Here is a 20,639-nt window from a genome sequence, read left to right on the forward strand (position 1 = left end):
GCATGATCTTGTACACATCAATAAAATCACTCCTCAGCCTCCTATGCTCAAAGGTAAAAGGTCCCAGATTATCCAACCTCTCCATATAACTGCAAGCCCACTTAAGGTATTAGTGAATCTCTTTTGCACCCTTTCCAACTGAATGATATCCTTCCTGGAGCTGGGCAACCAGAACTGCACACAGTACCTCAAATGTGATCAGATGCAGGAGGCATCTGAAATACAGTTAGTAAGAAAGTGTTATGAACTAACATTTCTGATGCATCTCATGAAGCTGATTCGATTGGAGTCACTTGTTTGATTGTAGAACCTTGTCCTGAAATGTTATTGCTAGATTCATGGAAGTGAATGCTGCTTACTGCCAAAAGCCTAATTCAGTGTTATCAAATCTAGAGATATTTACCATACATTGGGCTCCAACTAAAATGTAATTGGTAATAATGTGTGTAAACTAACTTTTCTGATGTATCTCATGAAGCTGAATCGATTAGTCATTTATTTGAATGTAGCACCTTGCCCTGAAAAGTTCAGTTAGAGGCCGATGTATAGGACATAACTACAGGTTTGTAAGCACTGAATTGGTCTGTTTGCTACAAGCTGCATTCACTTCCATGACTATTGCAATAACCTTTGCAAAAACAAAGGTTTTCAATTTATCCTCTTCTGTTATACAAAAATAAGAATCAAAATAGTTACAATTAATAACTACAATTACATGTGATAAAATCCTAATCCATCGGTGTACATTAGCATTCAGTCCCCAGTTCCAGGCTCTCCCACCAAGTATATTTTTTCAAAATGTTCTCTGCCATGCTTCCGAATAGTCTTAGTGTTCTCAGACCATTCATGAATAACCATCTCGCCCTCCATCAGTGACTTCCAATGTGCATGGAGGTGTGGTATTGGCAGAGGTTTGGTTATGATAAATCTTAATGTCTTGCCCGAGTCATTTCGTACTGCAACCAAATTTACTGTTATCAAATTTTCCTCTGGTGGTACAATCAATTTCTTGTCTCCAATAGTGATCTGTCTCGTAAGACCTTGGATTATTACCAGGTAGAGTACACTTCCAACCATTTAGCAGGGATAGAAACATAATATTTTCCCAGCGATCGATCAGCACTTGCAAAAGCAGCAATATATCAATTGTAAGCTTATAGTTATTATAATGGATCAATCAACAACCAGACTCTTGTATTCATTACTACTTCTGGACAGGCACAGTGATTTCCCCTTTGATGAAATCTGTCCAATCTGATGCTCCTTGGTTCATCAATTATTACAGCATGGTCAGGAGCATTGTTTACTGTTATCCAAGCTCCCTGTTTATATTGTCCAATATACGCCTGATATAGGATAAAAGTCTTGTTCTTCAGCTGGTGTGGAACATGGAGAACTCCACTAATATATGTTCCGAGTATATTGGCATATGATCCACATGATTCTCTTTGGTCAGTGATCTGAGGTGACAGGTTGCATGTCTTGACTCCATTGTTTCAGTTGTTTCAATATCCATTTGGGAACTTGGTGCTTGGTTAACTGTGGAATGCCAGTAACATTAACCAGTTGGAATAAACACCACACACTGTTCCCTATGCTCTTCCTGGGAAATCTTACTCACTCTAACATTCTACTTATTGTCCCCTCATGGTTTGAGCATTTTAACCTGAGAAATACTTGCACTGTTTCCCCCTCAGCCTTCCTCAATATCATGGGATCAATATAGCTGCTGTATTCCCTGTATCATCTCTATCTTTTCTCTCAGCTCTTTGAATTATTCTGCTACATCTATCATTTGGTGTGGATAGCCTTGTTGCATATCCCACCAGCCCTCTTAGAATTCTGCATATTTTATACCTTCCTGCCCCCCCCCCCCCTTCCAATAACTGCTCCCTTAACAAATATTGAATACTTCCCTTGCAGGTGTAGAGCACCATTCCAGAATGTCCAACCCTGTAAGGCTAAGCAGTACCCCAATGTGCCAGTAATGGAGAACAAAGGTTACTTTTCCTCACTAACCCATGACCATCTACCACCTTAACATCCTCAGCACAGAGGGTCAGGCTCTTGATAATTGTGGTTTGGGTTAAGCGAGTTCAACACCCATTTAACCAAACATATGGTAATGGGTTCTCCAGCCCCACTTTGAGGCAGAACATGCCACAGGTGTCTCCCCTTTGATCTTCAGGTTAGCCAAACATTACAATTCCCAAATGTTAATTAACATTTCCCCCTCCGCACTGCACCACTTCTCTTATCATTAGTGTAGCCCCATTTGTGCAGGTGATTGTATTTACATAATTAACAAATGTATCCAGTCCCACCAATTTCCCTCTTGTACCAGTTAGGGCTTCTGATGATTAAATGTCTCGTTGGAGCGCTCATGAATCTAGCCTGATGCGTGTTTATTAGAAACCTGCAAAAACATAAATAAATCCAGCTAATTGCTAGTTGTGTTGAGTTCTTCCTCTCTGGTTTATACTATTTCAACCCAGTCCAATGTTTCCATTTAGCAGTCACTCTCATGTCCACTAGGGCACATGTTTCTCTTGCCACAATAACACTGATCCCTCCCACCGGGGCTGGAGAGCAACCCCCTTTCGGGAGGATTTTACCATGACCAGATCTCTATTCTGCGACATTTTAATTTCAATGCTTACTATAGTTTGTACTATGGACCTCTTGCCATTTGATGTCAGCACCTTTCTTACCAGTAGCCATCCTCAGTACGTTGAGTATCCAACTGATATTTTACATTTTTAAACCACGTTTAAGTTTGTCACCAACACAACTTGCCCTGCCTTGTGTCTGTCCCACAGCGCCCCACTGCGTTAGTAGTACCTGTCGTCTTACTTCTTCACTGATCTTGTCCAGTAAAGTGAACATGTTTTTCCTTTTTATTTATTTTTCTCCACTTTGTCCTTTTGATACTACAACTTATGGTCGTCCAACAACTATATGGAATCTCCTCTAACTATGGATGGTAAAATTAAACATACTAGCCTATTTCAGAGCCACATTGTTGAAGATTGTCCTGTGTAGTATCCTACTCACGACGCCAATTGTAGGAGGGAATTTTGTGCTACATCCACACCCTGTATTTGGCTTTACTTACATAGGTAGACACAGACACAAAATAAAACAGCTCGTAGATCAGCGGTGAGTCTATAACAAGTCGGTTTATTGAAGATCTTAACAGTGTGCACCAGGAAACACTGAGGAACCCAAAGTGTTTCAAAGATTCACAGTACTTACAGCATTTTATATTCTCATGACACAATGGTGACTTGTGGATTTGAAATAAGTCACCATTAATCAATGTCTTTGTAACCTTTCATCTTTGTCTTTCCCCAGAATTCTCTAATCCACACTTCCTTAAAATCTCTCTCCCATAGATGTCAATTAGCTGTAATGCCAGGGTTGTAGCAGATAATAACCTAAACAGAACTGCGAACAACTATACACCCTCAATAGATAAGGAAGCTTGCTATTCAGAGTGTATTAGTTTTATTACCTTAAACTAGGGCCAAATGGCCGCCTCCTGCAGCTATTTTTACCCCACCTAAGCTAGCTGTGCCATGAAAGCTAAATACATGACACATCTATGTATTACCCTCCTAACATCCTATATTGGCTATTTTTCCCCATCCTGCTTCCCCACCATGCAAGCTCTGGGGTTAAACCTCTTTCTTATTTCTGACAACAAGCACCTTGCCCTGAAAGGTTATTGCAAGATACAGGGAGGCAAATGCTGCTTACTGCAAGTTGAGTAATTCAACGTTTCCAAAGTTGTAGAGTGATTGGAATCATTCTCGTAAACCTCTTCTGGACCCTCTCCAATGCCTATTCATTCCCAGATGTGGAATGGGTGACATTTTGGGTCGAGACCCTTCTTCAGACTGAGAGTCAGTGGAGAGGGAGACTAGAGATATGGAAAGGTAGGGTGCGAAAACAACAGATCAAAGCATACAATGATCAAGGAAATGTAGAATGTTGTTAGTTGAGGTCTAAGGTGACAACAAGGCACACAATCAGTAACATTTAATCAGTAGGACAGTGAAAATATTTGGAGAACTAGGCTGGGGGAGGGACGGAGAGAGAGGGAAAGCAAGGGTTACTTGAAGTTAGAGAAATCAATATTCATACTGTTGGGTTGTAAGCTGTCCAGGTGAAATATTAACTGGATGGAGAATAAAGCCCCAACAAAAAAATATGGAATATGGATGCATTCATTAAACTAAAGTGCACCCCAAATTAAGAGAGGCAGATCCCACTGTTTGGAAAAAACATTGTTAATCTTCAACAAATATTTATTTCCACTAAAACTCAAGTGAGGATACTAAAAAGGGGCCTTGCCTTTGTACCAACTGCATTAATATTACCAATGATCTGCTGTGGACCAACTTTAAACGAGAACCAAGAAGGCATCGCGGCACTTCTACTTCCTCGGGAGCCTGAGGAAATCTGGCATCTCCAATTACTCTTACAAACTTTCACAGATGCACCTTAGAAAGCATACTGTCGGGATGCATCACAACTTGGTTTGCGAACAGCTCTGCTCAAGATCATAGGAAATTGCAGAGAATTGTGGATGTAGCACAGTCCAGAGCAGACTCCCCACCATTGATCTCATCCTCACTTCCCTATGCCTTGAAAATGCAGCCAACATAATCAGGGACTTGTCCTACCCCAGTCATTCCTTCTTCTCTATAGTCCTATTGGGTAGGAGGTACAGAAGCTTGAAAACAACTACCACCAGACAGGAACAGCTTTTGGCTCTCTGTTATCAGGCTTCTAAATAGTCCTTCCATAAGCCAGGGTACTGTAAGGTTAACCTCTGCCCCATTGTGGACATTGGACTTTGTCTCTGGAAATGGTGTGCTACAATGCTGAACTATATTTTGCACTTCATATCTTCCCCTTTGCTGGACCTATTGTAGTTTAGCTTGGCTTCATGGTGTTTATGTATAGTATCATCCGATTAGATTTGATTGGTCAGCATGCAATACAAAGCTTTGCACTGTACATGTGACAATAATAATAAACCTAATCCTAAAACCCCATATAGAACAGATCCCGATGGAATTGCTGAAGTTATACAGGTGTATGAAAATCAAATTAATGCATCAATTTAGTGATTTGGAATAGAAACACCCTTCATTCCACCCTCAAACTGGACACCTTAGGAGGAAGAAGTCCCAAAGAAACTTTCAACTTCATGGGACAAAATCAGCCATTGGAAAGATATCCATAGTTAGAGATAAGCCAAACCTCACTTGGAATGAAAGGGAGACCCCTGGAGAGTTAAAACACAACAATGAAATTGTCAAACTAGGTTTAGGTTTATTATTCATACAGCAGAGGAACAGTAAAAAGCTTTGTTTTGCTTGCTGTCAAAACAGATCAGATATACCGCACATAGATACAATCACTTTAAACTCAAGTACAATAGATAGATTAAAGTTCCTAGTATTATAGTGCATCAGTTGCAGAGACATCTAATCTGGGATGGAACCTAACAGTATGTTTTAGATGATACATGTTTGTATTAGTCATGTAGATGTTTGTAATAGTCATTGGAGACAAGCTTAATTTCCTCAGGAAGTAGAGGTGACAACACCTCCTCCACAATAATTCTAAACCATGGTGCCCCACAAGGATAATTTCTCAATCTGAAGAAGGGTCTTGACCCAAAACATCACTCATTCCTTCTCTCCAGAGATGTTGCCTGTCCCACTGAGTTACTTCAGCATTCTGTGTCTACCTTCGATACTTTCTCAGTCCTCTACTATACTTTCTATACACAGTATGACTAAATTCGGCTCTAATTCCATCTATGTTTGCAGACAACACCACTGTTGTGGGCCAAATCATGACCAATGAGGAGATGGAGTACAGGTAGGAAATAGAGAAATTAGTGACATTGTGCCAGGACATCAACCTCTCTCTCCCTCAATGTCAGCAAGACAAAGGACCTAGTTATTGACTAGTTATTGAGGAAGCATGGTGGAGTACATGCCCCAGTCAGCATCAATGGTGCCGATGTGGAAATGGCTGAGAGCTTCAAGTTCCTTGTCGTTAATATTACCAATGACCTGTCGTGGACCGACCACATTGATGCCACTGCTTCCTGAGGAGACTGAGGAAATTCAGCATTTCGCAGGACCACTTTCACCTCTCCCCTCTTCTCTCTCTCCCCTCTCCTCTCCTCGTCCCTTCATAACATCTCTCCTCTTCCCACCTCCTCCTCTCCCCACTACTTGTCACAATCTCATCTCACACACTCATCTTTTCTCTCTGAACACCCTCCTCTCTGTCCCCTACTCTCCGCCTACTCTTCTCCCCCCCCCCCCCCCCTCTTTCACACCCCTCTACTTCCATTCTATCTACTCAACACCCACAGCCCCTCAAAACTAGCCTTCCCTGATCTCTGGGCCCATCATCCCTGAGCTCACTCATCTCAGAGCCCATTCCTCTGAGCCTCCATTCTCTCTGGCCCCTCCACTCCTTGACTAAACTCTTCTCAGAAACTTTTCTCTGCTTCTCCTCTGCACCCCCTTTCTCTACCCCCCGTCCTGTCCCCCTCCTTCCTATCCCCTCTCGATTCCTGTCCACTCTATCCCCCTCCACTCTATCCCCTCCACTCTCTATTGCCCTCCACTCTTTCCCCATCCATTATCCCCCTCCACTCGATCCCCCTCCACTCGATCCCCCTCCACTCTATCCCCCTCCACTCTATCCCCCTCCACTCTATCCCCCTCCACTCTATCCCCCTCCACTCTATCCCCCTCCACTCTATCCCCTCCACTCTATCCCCCTCCACTCGATCCCCCTCCACTCGATCCCCCTCCACTCTATCCCCCTCCACTCTATCCCCCTCCACTCTATCCCCCTCCATTCTATCCCCCTCCACTCTATCCCCCTCCACTCTATCCCCCTCCACTCTATCCCCCTCCACTCTATCCCCCTCCACTCTATCCCCCTCCATTCTATCCCCCTCCACTCTATCCCCCTCCACTCTATCCCCCTCCACTCTATCCCCCTCCACTCTATCCCCCTCCACTCTATCCCCCTCCACTCTATCCCCCTCCACTCTATCCCCCTCCTTTCTTCCCTCGCTATTATGTTCCCATCCACTATCTACCTCCACTCTAACCTCTCTACCACACTCATCTCTCCTCCTCCACCCTGCCCCCCCCCATAGTGTAACCCCCTCCACTATACCCTCTTCTCTGCCCCTCCACTCCACCATTCTGCCATTCAATTATGCTCCTCCACCATCCCCTCTACCCTGTCTCCCTCCACTACACTCCCTCCTCTCTGTCCATTGTACTCCACCCTCCACCATTTTATCCCTTGTCTCTTCACTCTGTCCTTCGACTGCCCCCTCCACTCTGCCCCCTCTACCTTGTCCCCCTCCACTCTCCCCCCCCCCTACTCTCGCCCGTCACTCCCCTCCCCTCCCCTCCACCCTGCCCAATCATATATACAGAAAAGATGGAGGAAATGTTAAGAACAAAGCATGGAGCATATCTCAAAGGCACAGCTGCAGCTCTGGGGAAAAGCCTGGAGATAGATGTCCACATTTCTCCAAAATGCTGCACAAATGTGGAGTAACGCGACTTGTCCACCAGAGGACACTATTGGCCTACAAAGCCTCCACAAGAAGATTATATCCTTTGTTCACGTTTTATGTGCAAATCATGCACGAATGATTTTACGTGCAAATCATGCAACGCTGATTTCAAGTGCAAACCATGAACTGGTTATTTTACGTGCAAATCATCCATTGATAATTTGATGTTAGATTTATGCTTCAATGCAGAATGTTGGTGTACTGGTGATGCATTTTGGGGGTCTAACGAGAGCAGGACATACCATGAACATAGAACATGGAAGAGGACAGCGCAAGAACAGGCCCAACAGCCTGCAATGTCTGTGCAGAACAAGATGCCAAGACCCTATGAATGGCAGGTCCCTGGAAAGTATTAAGGAAACTCAATGTCCATGTCTAAAGATATCTGAAGCTGGCAGCACAATTGGTGAACAATATTTTCTAGTTGTACAGGACATTGGTCTGATTGCACATGGAATATTGTGTACTGTCTTGGGTGCCAGATTATAGGAAGGATGTGCTCAAGTTAAAGAGGGTGAAGAAACATTTCCCTTGTCCAGTCCCTTCCAACCTACATCTGCAACATTTCACATGCACTCCAATACCTTGCAATTTCTAGGCCCCCATTGCCTCATCTTTACAATGGACGTCCTGTCCCTTTACACATCCATCCCCCACCAGGAAGGTCTAAAAGTCCCCCGGCTCTTCCTTGAACAGAGACCCAATTAATTTCCCTATACTAATACTCTCCTCCTCCAAGCAGTACTTGTCCATTCTCATCAACCTTTCTTTTGATTCATCTCACTTTCTTCAAGTTAAAGGTGTGGCTATGGGCACCTACATGGGCCCCAGCTATGCCTGTCTTTTTGTTGGTTACTTCAAACAGACTTTGTTCCAAACATACACTGCCAACATCCCCCAACTCTTTCTCCGCTACATCATTGACTGCATCGGTGCTGCCTCCTGCACCAGTGCAGAACTCGTTGATTACATTAACTTTACCATTCATTTCCACCTTGCCCTCAAATTCATTTGGACTATCTCTGACACCTCTCTCCCCTTTCTTGATCTCTCTGTCTCCATCCCGGTGGACAGACAATCAACTGATGTCTATTAGAAACCCATCAATTCCCACTGTTATCCGGAGGATGCCTCCACCCACCCTGTCTCTTGCATAGATACTATCACCTGCTCTCCATCTTTCTCCATCTCTGTGGCACTTGCTCTCAAGATGCTTTCCATTCTAGGAGATCCAGGATGCCTCTTTCTTTAGTAAATGTGGTTTCCCCCTGCTGTCATAGATGGATCCTTCACCTGCGTCTCCCCTGTGTCTCAGTCCTATATTTCCCTCTTCCCCTTCCACCCATATTCTCCCACCGCTTATCATTTCAAGATTCAAGATGGCGGTGGTGGCGGATGCAGGGAAACAAAGGTGCCGCTAAATGGAGTGAGGTCTTACTCATGAGGTCGGCTACAGAAGGTGCCCCCGGGATGTGGGGACTCAGTGCTGGCGGGGTGAGGTGAGGGATGATGTTTCGCAGGTCGATGCGTCCAGATTGAGGACACAGTGGAGTGGGCTTGCAGCAGCGTGGGGCTCAACTGGATCGGGTGCCGCTCCGAGGCCGAGCATGCCCCCCCCCCCGGTGGGGGTCCCTCTGCGCAGGGATTCTGCCCCTCTCCATCGGGGATCTGGGGTGGAGGGCACTGCACCGAGGAGTCCTCTGCAACCTGTTTCTCGGGCGGTTCACAGACTCGCCAGCCGCCTGCCACGTTTGCGGGCTGAAAGAGTCTGTGTACCACTTGTACATGGAGTGTGTGAGGTTGCAGCCCTTGTTCCAATATCTAAAGGAGCTGCTCCTTGCCTTCTGGCTGCACTTCTCACCCACCATCCTCACCTTTGGACACCCTGTGCGTAAGGCAGAGGGCAGGGCCGAGGATGTCCTGGTTGGGTTGCTCCTGGGCCTGGCCAAGCTGGCCATCCACAACTCACGGCACCAGGTGGAAGAGGGCTCTGCCTGAGCCAGCTGCCTGTCCCTTTTCCGGGGTTATGTCCGCGCCCGGGTGGTGTTGGAGAGGGACTACGTGCTGTCCACGGGCACCCTGGGGGATTTCCGGGTCCATTGGGCAGCGCGGGGGATTGGATGCATCCTGGATAGGGGTTGTAATATAGTTGTCTAATAGTTTCATTTGGTATATTTGTTTGAATTGTATTCTGGCGGTGGGTTCTGTTTTGTTTTATTGCATTGTAAATATTGTTTTTAAATAACTGAATAAATTTTTTGATATAAAAAAAAGAGTCCGAGCATGTGGATCAGACACGGCCTGCAGCGGCACGAAGCGTGGAGCGGTGGGCAAGGAGACAACAACCTTGCTTGGCCAGCCCGACCCTGCAATGCCGCCAGGACAACCGGCCTTTGTGGTCAAGTCAAGACCTCTACATTTATAACAACTTCCATACTTGAATCTTGAAAAATGGTGCCAAAAATAGCAACTCGTGCATACTATCTCAGTGTACTATTCCTATACACATACTTAACTAAGATTGTGCTTATGTGTAGAAACTGAACTGTTTGCAAAAAAGGAATTTCACTGTACCTCGGTACATGTGACAATAAGTATCATTGAACTACTGAATGTTCACGTCACTTCCAAACTACAGGAATAATACCTACTAGACCAAGTGGACCCGTTGGGCCCAAACCTCTCCTGCACTGGTGCAGCACCCTCTCCTCCCCCTCTCCCTCTCCCCTCCTCCCACCTCCCCTCCCCCCCTCCCTCCTCCCCTCCCCTCCTCCCCCTCCCTCCCCCCTCCTTCCTCTCCCCTCTCCCTTCGTAAGATGGAGTAGAATGGCCTAATTCTACTCCTATCACATGACCTTACCTTGGGTAAACAGAGCATGCTTACCCAAAAGCAATGTTGAATGTTGAACGTTGAACGTGGATGTTGTAAACAAAGGATTCCACAGTGACTTTGTCACATGGACAATAAAGTATTTAATTCAATTCAATTCAGTAAACGAGGGGGTGGAATCAATAGTTTACAAAATTATTAAAAGGAATAGATGGGGAGGTAGTAAGAAACATTTTCACATGGCAGAGATGTCTTACGATGGAGGGCATACGTTTACAGTGAACATTAAGATGTTTAAGTATATCCAAGAATTTTTTTTTTTCACGTAACAGTTCCTTGCATCTCTTATTCAATCTTGCCCCTTTCATTTTAAACCTTTGCCCTTTTGTACTTAATTCCTTTACCCTCGGGAGAGATTCTGTGCATTCATCCTATCTATTCCCCTCGTGTTTTTATACACCTCTACAAGATTACTCCTCGGCCTCCTGCTCTCAAGGAATACAGTCCTAGCATCTCCCTATAGCCCAACCTCTCCGTTCTCCCTTCCAACTTCTCAGGCCCTCCCGTCCTGGTAAAAGGCTATTTTGCTCAATGGCATCCTTCCTACAGCGTGGCGACCAAATCTGGTCAAAACTCCAAGTGCAGCCTCACCAACATCTTGTATAATTCTTCTACATTCACAATTTCTACACCCAATTCCACATTGAGGGAACTATATACTTATACTCCAGGATCCCGCTGCTCTACAACACTTCCCAGGCCCCTGCTGCACATTACAAAGATCCTGTCCTGGCTTCCCAAAATGCAACACCTCACATTTATCTGAGTTAAACTTCATCAGCCATTCCTCAGCCCACTTGCACAGCTGATCAAAATTCGGTGGTAATTTTGGTTATCCATCTTCACTGTCTACAGTACCACATATTTTAATGTCATCTGCAAACTTATTAATCGTGCCCTGTATGTTCTCGTGTAAATCATTGATATAGATGACAAACTGCAATGGGCTTAGCACTGATCCCCGAGGCACACCACTGGTCACAGGCCTCCAGTCTGTGAAAAACAACCTTCCACAACCCCTAGGGGCAGACTCTCCAGGACATTAAAGGTTTTAGTTTAGCTTAGTTTAGCACACCGAGTCTGTGCCGACCAATGATCACACATACACCAGTTCCATCCTACACATTAGGAACAATTTACAGAAGCCAATTAACTTACAAACCCGCACAACTGTGGAACGTGGGAGGAAACCAGAGCACCCGGAGAAAACCCACACTGTCACAGGGAGAACATACAAACTCAACACAGACAGCATCCGTAGTCAGGATCGAACCCAGGTCTCCAGTGCTGCAAGGCAGCAACTCTAACGCCACGTCACTGAGCCGCCCTTACTAGTTTTTAATCTCCCTAGCTGCTCCTCCTCTCTGCTGCTCACTCACCAATCGAGCTTCACTAATTATTTTGCAGAACATACTTTTTTGACTTCTGGTAGATGATATGAATCTTCAACATCCAACCAGTTCCAGATCTAATCCTGATTCTATATACCTACAATTCTACTCCTGACTCTAACTCTAGAACTCCAGATCATAGCCTTGTTGTACTCAGACTAGCTCCAGTTCTGAGAATCATAGCATGACACTGTTTTTCAACCCAACAGCTGCTGCTGGTTTCTACTGAAGTGATTGCCAAACTACTGTCTCCTCGGCTACACAGTTACAGCCGCCTGTACTATCGATTTATTTTCCCACTTCAGTGACCACACCAGTAGAAGGTAGAGAGTAATGAGTGAGGAAAATAATCCTGCAGAGAACATGACAGGTCCAACAACCAGAGAATATTCTTTAAGAGGCAGCCAGTAACGAACCATCATTATTGAACTGTAATAAATCCTAAATTCTTCTTTGCAGTATCTGCAGCCTTGAGTATTTACATATACAGCAGGGGGCTGAATCTGCAGTTAGACTTCAGTTGCTGTGTTGTTGAACTGATGCCATTGCACACAAGTTGAAGCAATATGTGAGTCCTTGTTATTGTATAAGGTGGATTCAAACCAGCACTGAAAGGTGTGGGCCTTAAAGGGTTTCCTGAAGAAAGGGCAGCTCCTTACAAAAAATACCATGGCATGTTGAAAGGAAGCAGAAAAATCACTGTTCATTAATGAATCAAGGCCACAGGTATTCATTGTGGTTTACAAAAAATGTGGTTCATGGCTGTAGACCTAAGCACTCCCAGCTGGGCCAGAAAATGCAAACACCTATCATTGGAAATTTAGAATCATTGAACAACTGCAACACAGAAGGAAGCGGTTGAGTTTGTGATGTTTGTGGATCTGATTTGCCTTTCTGTCATGGAGCTCTAGGATATTGATACATCACTGTTACATCTCCTCGTTGGTTTAATTTTGTGTAGTTTATTCAGATAATATCTAACTGTCAGAATTTAAGCTTTTTTCTCATAGTCTTGGATATTATGCAATTTTTTACAGAACAATGACTTTTCAAGAAGAGAATAATGGAATGATCAAGTATCTGTTTCCATATTGTATATTTCTTAAGACAGAGAAGGAGGCCGTTCCATCCCATCATTTATGATGCTTTACACTTACGCTCACATTTACACATTTACACGCCAGAGACAATTTACTGTGGCCACAACCTTACAAAATCCGCTCATGTAGTGAAAACCCCACATGATCACAGAGAGGACACGCAAACACCACATGGACAGCACCTGAATTCAGGAGTGAACACAGGGTTACAGGAGCTGTGAGCTAGAAGCCCTCCACTCACTGTGCAACCGTGCTGCCTCTTTGCTTCAATATTGCGGCCATTTAAAAACTTTTCATTCCTTTCATTTAGTGTCCAAATCTATTTGTATAGAAATGTAATTGTGTGCCTGTCTGTGTATCTGTGTGTGTATATGTATCTGTGTCTGCGTGTCTGTGCCTGTGTGACCCTGTGTATATCTATGTGTGGCTGTGTGTGCCTGTGATGTCAGTTTATGCTTCTATGTGTGTGTGTGTGTGTGTGTGTCTGTGCCTGTGTGTCTGCATGTGTGTATGTGTATCTGTGTGTGTGTGGCTGTGTGTGTGTGTGTGTGTGTCTGTGCCTGTGTGTCTGAGAACTGAGAAAATGATTCAAGGAAACTTTCATTAGTCAGGGTATTGAATACAAGAGTTGGGACATCATGTAACATCTGTGCAAGACATTGGTGAGACCACATTTAGAGTACTGTGTGTAGTTCTAGTCACCCTGCTACAGAAAGGATGTAATTAAAATGGAAAGGGTACAAAAAAGAATTACAAGGATGTCACCGGATCTAGAAGTTTGAGTTATCTGGAGAGGCTGGATAGGCTGAGTCTTCATCCCCTGGAGCACAGGAGGCTGAGCGGTGATCTTATAGCTGTATATAAAATCATGAGGCAAACAGATAAGGTGAATAGCCATAGTCGCTTTCCCCAGACAGAAGAATCTAAAAGTAGAGGGCACAGGATTAGGTGAGATTTAAAAGGTATTTAGCGGCAACTTTTTCACATAGAGGGTGGTGCTTTTGTGGAATAAGCTGCCAAAGGAAAGAAAAAGTAAAGGCGGTACAATTACAACATTTAAAGATACTTATACAGGTACTTCCACTAGTCGGAGAGTATAGGACCAGAGGCCATCAGAATAAAACGACGTACCTTTAGAAAATAAATGAGAAGGGATTTCTTTAGTCAGAGGGTGGTGAATCTGTGGAATTTATTGCCACAGAAGGCTGTGGAGTCAATGGATATTTTTAAGGTGGAGATTGACAAATTCTTGTTTGGTAAGGGTGTCAGCGGTTATGGGGTGAAGACAGGAGAATGGGGTTGAGAGGGAAAGATAGATCAGCCACGACTGAATAGCGGAGTAAACTTGATGGGCCAAATGGCCTTATTCGGCTATGAACTTGGAAGTTTATAGGGGCATGGGGCAGGTGCAGGAAAGTGGGACTAGTTCGGATAGGCAATGTGATTGACATGGATACGTTAGGTTGAAGAGCCTGTTTACATGCTGTATAGCTGTATTGACTATGTACTTAAAGCTTCCTTGGTCCTGTTGCTGTTTTGTAGGACTTTGGTCAGGTGACATTTGGAGTATTGGGTGCAGATCTGGTCGCCCTTTTCCAGGGAGGATGTGGAGGCTTTCGGAGTGAATGCAGAAGTGTTTACCAGAATGCTGCCTGGATTAGTGGGCATTAGCTGTAAGGAGAGATTGACAAACTTGGATTCTTTTCTTTGGAACATAGAGGTTGAGGGGAGATCTGATATGGGAGATGTATTCAAGAGAGAGTTAGATAGAGCTCTTAGGGCTACTGGATTTGAGGGATATGGGGAGAAAACAGGAACGGGGTACCGATTTTGGATGATCAGCCATGATCATATTGAATGACGGTGCTGGCTCGAAGGGCCAAATGGCCTACTCCTGCACCTATTTTTTATGTTTCTATGATAGAATAATATTAAATTATGAGAGCCATAGATTGGTAGACAGTAAGAACCTTTTTCCCCAGGGTGGATATGTCAAGGTCTAGAGGGCATAGCTTTGAGGTGAGAGAGGCAATATTTTAAAGAGATGTGCAGGACAAGTTTAGTTTTACGCAGAGAGTGGTGGGTGCCTAGAAAGCTCGCCCAGAAGTGGTGGCGGAGGAAGATGATAGTGATGTTCCAGAGGCTTTTCGATAGGCACATGGATATGTAGGGAAAGTAGGGATATGGAGGCAGAGATTAGTTTAACTTGGCCTCATGTTTAAGAAGGAAGAAACTGCAAATACTGGTTTACTCTGAAGATAGACACAAAATGCTTGAATAACGCAGTGGGTCAGGCATTCATCTCCAGTGAAAAGGAATAGGTGAGACCCTTCTTGTTTGGGATGTACAGGTGGGCCGAAGGGACCGTTCCTGGGCTATTGTTCTATGTTCTATGAATTCAATAACTCCACTGGGGACGAGACTCTTTGGCCATGACCAAGTAGGGAGTGACTCTCCAGCATGGTTTGGAGAAGCTCGGGACTACACACTGTGAACAGAGAAGCTCTGTGCAAGTGACAGAAACACCACACCGCCGCTTAAATCACCTCTCCGTCTGCCCCCTCAGCCTGCCGTTCGCTACAATGACCTCGTAAACACCTCACAACATGGGTGAGAGCAAGGATCCTAAGAGAATGCCAAAGAAGAAAAGTAACAGGCACATCATCAAATATTTTCTGGAAATTCACATCCCAACGATCTACTCTTCCATTATGTAGTAAGCCATGCGCCTGGGTGTGGCGTCTCCTACAGGTGGCGCTGCTCTCCCTGTCCTCTGGTGCTGGCCGTCACTCTGTGGGTTTCCTCCAGGTGCCCTGGGTTGCCCCCACATTCCAAAGATGTGGAATGGTGAATTAATAGTGTAGCGCCCCCTGGTGGTGAACCACGCGCAGTACATAACCTTCGGCTCGGGACAGGTCAGGAGGTGCCCCGGGGGAGTATGGGAAGCTGGCGCGCGGCAGAGAGGGGAGAGAGGAGTGGTGGAGGGAATTAAAGTGGTGTTGGATGAACGTCGTGTGCTGCTTCATTCTTCGACGGACAGCTCCGTGTCCGCAACATCTGGTGACCCCGACGTGATTTGAACACGTAGCCTTCTGATCTGAAGTCAGCTACAGCCCCCTGTAAATTGTCACTCTGTGTAGGAGAATGGTTGAAACTGGTGGATGTTGATGGAAAGGTGGGAGAATTAATATAAATGGGTGCTTGATTGTTATCAGAGACATGTGGGCTGAAGGGCCTGATTGAGTGCTAACTCTGTGATTCTCTGTCATTAGCTGTGGTTATTCCAGGTTGCAAGCTACACGTTATTTGTGTCTGACTCCCTTATGTGGCATTTTCATTACACTTTCATCTGTGACCTTCTGCAAGAATGTAGGCTGCTCCAGAGTGTTTTTCCTGGTCTCCAGGCAGGGTTTTGCTAAATCAATTTCATGGTTTTTCACACTTCTGCCAGTAAAATATGACCTTTCCAAAATAAAATAATTTGCCTCTTTGATCCTGATTTGTGACTGCTGTGTTTTTGATGTGATTGCAGAATTCCATCACATTCCACTTGCCTAACTCCAGCACCTCACCTGTTTGATATTAATGCTCCTTCCTCTGACCTCCAAACAATGAAGTGCATGTGCTTGTGTGATTAGTACACATGTCACTTCAAAACACCAATGGGGAAACTCAAGAAAATCTTTTCCAGGAAACCACCAGCTCTGACCTCAAACCTGCTCGCTAACTTCTTAAGGCCGTGTTTTTAGTTATTCTGCACATTGCTTCCAGCTTTGATTCCAGTTTCACTTCCCTTTGTTCCACATAACAGCCAAGAAAAAGTCTAGTTTCGGGCACTCTTGTTTGCAGTTTATTATGAAGGAGACGCAGCTGGAGGTACATGGTGAAGGGGTGCAGGAGGTGTGAATGCAGTGGATTGGACGTTCAGGAGAACTGCCCTGGAAAGGAGGGAGTGTAGCAGCAGCAACAGCAGCAGCAGAGTGGAAATTTATTTTGTTTATTTAATGCTTGTCCCCAGGTTCCTTGGAATTGTATGACTTGCAGGGCATTTCAGAAGACACAAAAAGTGGGTCACGTCGGCGGGTCTGAGGTCACGTTTAGGACAGCTTACTTGTATTTTTTAAATAATTCCACTTTATTGACCTAATTTAAATTCCACAGCTGCCGAGGTAGAGAGTGAGCTTGAATTCTTCAATTGTTTTTACAGGTCTCAGGATCGCTACTCTGAACCACTCTTGCTATGGGTCCAAATAACTTTGCTTGAAAGCAGAGATTGATACGTTCTTGATTAGTAAGGGTGTCAAAGATTACGGGGAGAAGGCAAGAGATTGGGGCTGAGAGGGAAAGATAGATCAGCCGTGATCGAATGGCAGAGCAGATGTGGAGCAGATGCAATGGGCCGAATGGCCTAATTCTGTTCTTGTATCTTATGGTCTTATCTAAGATTACCACAGGACCTAGATGAAGTGGGCCAAGGATCAGCAGGCAGAATTTAACTGGGGTAAAAGGGAGGTGTTTCATTTTGATAAGTTAAGTTAAACCAGGGCAGGACTTAAACAGTAAATGACAGGCTTCAGGAGAATATAGCAGAAGAGAGATACATGCAGGTACATAGTTCAATGAAAGTGGACATACGGTGGACAGGGTGTGGAAGAAGGCATTTGGCATGCTTGCTTATACATATATTTTGTATTTATTTATTTTCTTTGCTGCATTTAATGTGCCTGTAAAGCTGGAGCAAATAAGAATTTCATTGCTCAGATTCTGGTACATATGACAATTAAACACGGTTGACTCATGTCTTCATTGGTCAGGGAATTGTGTACAAGAGTTGGGACATCATGTTGGAACTGCTCAAACAGTTGATAAGACCATTCATGGAGTCTTAAAAAGCCTTCGACAAGGTCCCACATAGGAGATTAGTGGGCAAAATTAGAGCACATGGTATTGGGGGTAGGGTACTGACATGGATAGAAAATTGGTTGGCATACAGAAAGCAAAGAGTGGGGATAAATGGGTCCCTTTCAGAATGGCAGGCAGTGACTAGTGGGGTACCGCAAGGCTCGGTGCTGCGACCGCAGCTATTTAAAATATACATTAATAACTTGGATGAAGGGATTAAAAGTAACATTAGCAAATTTGCAGATGACACAAAGCTGGGTGGCAGTGTGAACTGTGAGGAAGATGCTATGAGGTTGCAGGGTGACTTGGACAGGTTGTGTGAGTGGGCGGATGCATGGCAGATGCAGTTTAATGTGGATAAGTGTGAGGTTATCCACTTTGGTGGTAAGAATAGGAAGGCAGATTATTATCTGAATGGTGTCAAGTTAGGAAAAGGGGACGTCCAATGAGATCTGGGTGTCCTAGTGCATCAGTCACTGAAAGGAAGCATGCAGGTACAGCAGGCAGTGAAGAAAGCCAATGGAATGTTGGTCTGCATAACAAGAGGAGTTGAGCATATGAGCAAAAAGGTCCTTCTGCAGTTGTACAGGGCCCTAGTGAGACCACACCTGGAGTACTGTGTGCAGTTTTGGTCTCCAAATTTGAGGAAGGATATTCTTGTTATTGAGGGCAAGCAGCGTAGGTTTACTAGGTTAATTCCCGGAATGGCAGGACTGTCGTATGTTGAAAGACTGGAGCGACTAGGCTTGTATACACTGGAATTTAGAAGGATGAGAGGGGATCTTATTGAAACATATAAGATTATTAAGGGGTTGGACACGTTAGAAGCAGGAAACATGTTCCCAATGTTGGGGGAGTACAGCACCAGGGGCCACAGTTTAAGAATAAGGGGTAGGCCATTTAGAACGGAGATGAGGAGAAACTTTTTCAGTCAGAGAGTTGTAAATCTGTGGAATTCTCTGCCTCAGAAGGCAGTGGGGGCTAATTCTCTGAATGCTTTCAAGAGAGAGCTAGATAGAGCTCTTAAGGATAGCAGAGTCAGGGGGTATAGGGAGAAGGCCGGAACGGGGTACTGATTGAGAATGATCAGCCATGATCACATTGAATGGTGGTGCTGGCTCGAAGGGCAAATGGCCTACTCCTGCACCTATTGTCTATAGTATTATGCACAGTTCTTGTCGCCCAACTACAGGAAGGATATTAAGATGGAGAGGTGCAATAATGTGTCATTAGGTTATTACTGGGAGTGGAGGGCTTGAGTTATAACGTGAGGCCTGGTAGACTTTTTTCCCTGGAGCCGAGGAGGTTGAGGGATTATGTATTATGAGGGATATTGTAGCAGTACATGAAATTACGAGGAGCATAGAAAAAGTGGCTGGTCACAGTCTTTTTCCCAGGATTGGGGAATGTAAAATCTTTTTCACACTGAAGGTGGTGGGTTAACGGAAGAGCCGCCAGAGGAAGCTGTCGAGGTCCATACATTTATAATGTGGACAGTTACATGCATAAAAAAAGTTTAAAGGTGTAGGAACAAATGTGGGCAGATGGGAGTGATTACGATAAACATCTTAGTCGCCATGGATAAGTTGGGCTGAGGCATGTTTTTGTGTCATATAACTATGATTCTGTGACTTTAAAATGTACAGCTTTCAAAAAAAAAATGTTTCTGGTGTTTTAATTTTTATTCACGCCATTACAGTGGTAAGTACCAGACCAACAGCACTCTGCAACTGAAGTACTTTCATGATCAGTGTAGATTAAAATTGAATCATATGTAGACCACTTTACTTCTCTGCTGTATTTCACAATGATTTTGAAACTGACTAATTCTCAGTGTGGGGAACATGCAGGTCAGGCAGCAGCACCCAGCATCAGGGTTTGCAAATTACAGAATGAAAACAATACCGCATACAATCAGTTGTTCTGGTGAACTCTGTAAGGGGCTACAATCCCTGGGGGTAGAATTCCATTCTACAGACTGGCTGCAAAATGTCTTGTAATGTGGGTTCAAGGAAATGTGTTCTGCACAACTATTCCTTTAAGAATCCAAAACTGCCACCATGAGATGCAATGGATTCTTAAATGTAACAGAATATCTTTAAATCATGATGTTGTTGGCACCGTGCCATGCACTCCAATTGTTTCATATTTAGCCCTGGTCAGTGCAGAGTAACCTGCAATAGAAGAATGTTTAAGATCACCCGTCACCCTGTGTATTCTCAAGGCTAATTACTAACTCCCCAAAAAGGGATGGATTGGTGTCCTCTGAGGCAAAAGGCTAATTACCTGGATCAGGAACCAAGTCCATTGATCTCTGTGTTTAATGCAACTTGGAAGAGGTGTGACTAATCTGCACATTGATAGATAATTGTATAATACTGCATAAAGCTATACTTATTTTCACCAAAGCATTTGAGATTTGAAAGGAATTCAACATTTAAGGGCTAACATGTCAAAGATAATCTTTCTGCACTAATTCATATTATAGCAAATCATAAATTTAATTTGTTCCTTTCTCTGAAAATACTAAGTTGTCATTCTATGGAGTTTGGAGATCTTGGAGATTTGGAGATTATTTTTATTTGCAGTACATGCTTAGACTTTCTTCACATTTTTCTCCCATGAAGCAAGTAGGAAAGTGAGTCAGATGAGGTCAACTGAAGCTCACCAACAGAAATTGCAATGTTCAAGTGGCTTGCCAAAGGAGGCAAGCACAGCAT

Source organism: Rhinoraja longicauda, chromosome 21 (genome assembly GCF_053455715.1).
Source record: "Rhinoraja longicauda isolate Sanriku21f chromosome 21, sRhiLon1.1, whole genome shotgun sequence".
Lineage (NCBI taxonomy): Eukaryota > Metazoa > Chordata > Chondrichthyes > Rajiformes > Arhynchobatidae > Rhinoraja > Rhinoraja longicauda.